Source organism: Hetaerina americana, unplaced genomic scaffold (assembly GCF_022747635.1).
Source record: "Hetaerina americana unplaced genomic scaffold, ioHetAmer1.1.p SCAF_5, whole genome shotgun sequence".
NCBI classification, from domain to species: domain Eukaryota; kingdom Metazoa; phylum Arthropoda; class Insecta; order Odonata; family Calopterygidae; genus Hetaerina; species Hetaerina americana.
The window spans coordinates 58,288,778-58,292,989 of record NW_027287095.1 but is presented as its reverse complement, the minus strand read 5'-3'; positions in this window follow the sequence as shown (position 1 = coordinate 58,292,989).

The window sequence follows — 4,212 nt, the reverse complement described above, 5'->3', positions numbered from 1 at the left end:
AGAGTAGAGAGGAAGAGCATGAGAGACGTACAAACAAAAACATAAAAGAACGACAGTAACCATAGTGAAAGAGAGGTAATAAAATAATTCGCATGCATCGTGCATCGCCGTGACTCGAGTTAAAAAAGTTCCGAGAACGGTAATAAATATTAGGTAGAGATAAATATATACAAATATTTTTTTTAATATCCAATACCGCTCACTCTTCCTTTCATCCTTAATTTTCATTCTGCGAATGTCCGAGGATGGCTTCGTAAAGATGGCCCTTTCGGGATATTTAGTTACGGAATCTCGGTGTGCCCACTCGCTCCCTCGGAATTTCCCGCCTACTATTCTCGTTCGTGTTGCGTTTTTCCGCGACCCCCTCGGGGGAGTGGTGGGGGGGATTGGGGGGGAAGCACTCGCGGGAGTTGGCCGTGAATGTTTAAGGACGGATCGCCGCTCGTTTCCTCTCCCATCCCACCTCCAAGAGTTGGAGGAAGAAAGAGAGAGGCAATAGAGAAAAAAATAAGTCGATTCGAGAGAGAGAGAACGGAGAGAGAGGTCGCTCGACATTCCCTTTTCCCCGGCCCGGATGATTGACGGAAAAAATTAGCGCGGGGAATAAACAAACGCCGCACGTGCGAGACTAAACTGGTCGAGAAGCGTAGCAGATTAGCGAATTGGGGGTGCCGAATGGATTAATGGCCACCGCCTCGTATAAATCCTCCCCTTGCGGATCAATCGGCTTGCGGCGATCGATTCTTCATTCGTGGGAACCATTTTCCTGAGGATGAGCCATCTGTTTCGGAATCCAAAGGCGCGACGCAGAAACCTAAATATCTCAAGGATAAAAGAATATGAAAAGGTTCGGCCTTTCATGGTGTAGTGGTAGAGCTTTAGATTTCTCCTCCTACGCAGTATTTGTTGCGAATGTTAGAATACTTGCAACACTCAAGTGAGGACGTGCCTTATGGAGAGATGGAAGGGACCTAGTATTCACATGTGAGTGGTATCCGAGACATAGAAAACAATGAGTTTTCAGGAAACTATATCTCTTCCCTCCTCTAGCTATACCTGGCGAGCCGTGTGCAAGTGTTTCTTACGACAGTTCGTGATTTTTTTATTGGAAGTGAGTTTGCCGCGTAGATTCCCACGCTTGTAGCTGTTACTTTCGGAGGAATAATCGCAAATCTATGGATGTTACTTCATCAGTTCCCGTCCGGGAATTGTTGAGAGCCCTCCAAGCGATTGCGTCCGCTACCTTATGCCTCAGCATCCACACAAATCAAACCCTATGATGGATGAGAGCGAAGTGGATATCCTAAATCGGAGGAATGTCAAGTGCAGGATAGGATGGCCATGTGATTGCTGCTGGTATGGAAATACTGACTTTACACAATTTTAGGACAACTAAGACATCCAAACCAGCAATCAGCAAAGAAAAATTTACCCACTCACTGACTTAAATTTTTGACAAACGAATCTGATCTGTAATTGAAATTTTAAAATTGTGACATGGAAATAATTTGCACATTGGACTCACAGGTACAAAGGAAGTACAAAACTGGACTGGACTGGAAGTACAAAATCCCTCCACAAGTTACCAGTAATGTTCCATAGGTTTTTCATAGTTATGATCTATATTCATAGCCCCTAAAATCATATATGTGTGCAATGCAGACATAAGTAATGAAGTCAGACAGGTCAAGGAAGCCTGTTACTTATAAATAATGCAACACTTTCATCAACTCTACTAATTTATCAGTTTGATGAGGGTGAGGTCATAAGCCAGCTCTCAAAACCCTTTGTCACCTTCAAAGGGGATGCCGGAGATACTCTGATGATAACTTATATGGTGAGAACTTACAGCATCATATGCAGGTATAATATTCAGCGCCAGATAAGTATTTAAGGTGCACTGTATGTCCCATCCCTCCAGATGGATCATTTCCCCTTCCACAGCTGGTTCTTAAGATAAGTTGCAATCACGTTGTAAATAGTATTGAGTCACTTGCCCATGATATTCATTGCAGATTTGTTTAATTCATTATGTGATTAAAAAGATGGAATTTTATCACGAGTCCCCAAAGTTGTTATATGAATATGGTACATTCACAAATTTTGATTTTTTTTATGATACACATTTCCTGTTATACAATTAAAAGTAACCAATTTTAAAAGATTTATTTTTAAGAAATAGCCTACCAGGTTAGGGTAAGTTTTCAATGTACTTGAACATTACACAATACTACCCTATGCTGAAACAAACATAACAAAATAACCAAAGAATCCAAAACACCCATCCTCTTGTCTCAACGACTGAGTTCCAGAGACATGAAAAACTATGCTCTACATTATTTTTCACCAACATTCTCTTTGAATTTAAGGCCACTGTCTTCAATTTCCTCCTCTTTGTAAAACATCTTTGCGTAATGAAATTCTTTTTATTTCCTTGCTCGTTTGCATTTTATCTAAGAGAGTTTCAAAATGAGCGAATTGTCCCACCTGCCCTAGTTTATTTCCTGCAAATGTAAGCTTAATGTAGTCTTCCTATTTGCTTAGAAATTCATTTTTATTTTATTGTGACTGATTTTCATCTCATACTTATCATGCTGGTCAAGTGATTTTGCCACAACAATGATTCCAATCCTTGGGCTGACTGGATAACTAAAACCTGATTTTCTGCAAATCTAAACAAATCAGTTCCTTGAACCCAGATCTTTGTTCATGAATGTCTATTTTAACAACTTTCATTTAAGGTTCATACATGGGTGTATAGGATTCCATTGCTAAAATCTCTTAGACAAAATTAAACAAGCTGATAATTTGGGAACTGAAATTTCCAGATTGATGAGAAATTCCTTTCATTTAAGTTTAAATTAGCACTTATATCTTATCCTATGCTAATCAAATGCCATTCATACACCTCATTTACACTTTTCAGCTCTCACAAAACATATGTTACAGTATTTCACAAGGTCACTTAAAAGTATGATATGGGATTAGCATTTAGATGCTACAGGTTTTGATACTTAGCACCAGTGCCATATTACAAAGTTGATCACATTAGAATAATTCAAGTATCACTTAGATAGCAGGTGAGAAATATTGACTCATTGCTTCAAGAGATATATGATTTAACCCCATAGTTAATCATTACATTAGGGTTCTGAGGTACCACAGAAATAGTTTGAAGTGCTAAGATTTCAAAGTACTTAATGACCCAAGATACATGTCCTTTTGCTAATTATAAGTTGAAGGCTCAATTACCTCAATTATGGGCGATGATTTCACTCTTAATTGTTAATTTGGCCCCCTGGGAAACCTGATGAAAAAAGGATTCATAACATCCCAGAACTAATGGGCCATCTGAATTGTTGGCATGAAAAAAAAATAGATCATGGACGTATGTTTTCTCCCTTTCTCTAATCTGCTCACCAAAATGAGGTAGACAAGTGCCAGTCATCTGACTAGACTACATCTCATTCCCAAACTTGTCAGAAAAAAAGACAATTTGAGTTGTCTGACCAGTCTGATTTCAAGTCAACCAATAAATTTAGTATAAACTCACCATAACACTCATTTTGAGTCATTTCATGAATCAATGGCTATCTCTGAAATCTTGCATCTCTAGTAGACCCTACTTGGAATTCAAAAGCCATCACTAGACACAGGTAGACTTTCTGGGCAGGCAGTCCTTTTCTTGGGTTAGGATTTTGGCAGAAGTTCATTACCCACCTATAACATGGTTGGACCACATGAACCACAGACAAAGGAAGCGATAAAATCAACACAATGTTTACAGAATCATGAAATGAAACTAAAAAAATTAACATGTTCATATTACAAAATATTGTTGAATGGATATTAAAGGCTACACGACAGAATTTATTACGTAGGTAGAAAAGGGCATGGTGATAGGTTGACCCAATGCATGGCCAAATCTGAACTCTAAGCTTGTTACGATTAAAAATTCAGGAGGACTCATTTAGGGCATCTTATAATAGGATGCAATTTAAATTTGAAATAACACCATACAGAAAGTAGAAGCATTACAGGCATGGTGATAAAAACACTTAAGAAAAAACTTAATCTTTGTTCAATTAAATGATTTTCATAACTGAAAGAAGAGGAGCGGTTAGACCACATATGCAAAAAACAAGAAAACAAAAGTAGAGGAGGCAAACATACAAATCATGGAAAAGTAGAAAGATAAATTAACATCACCTT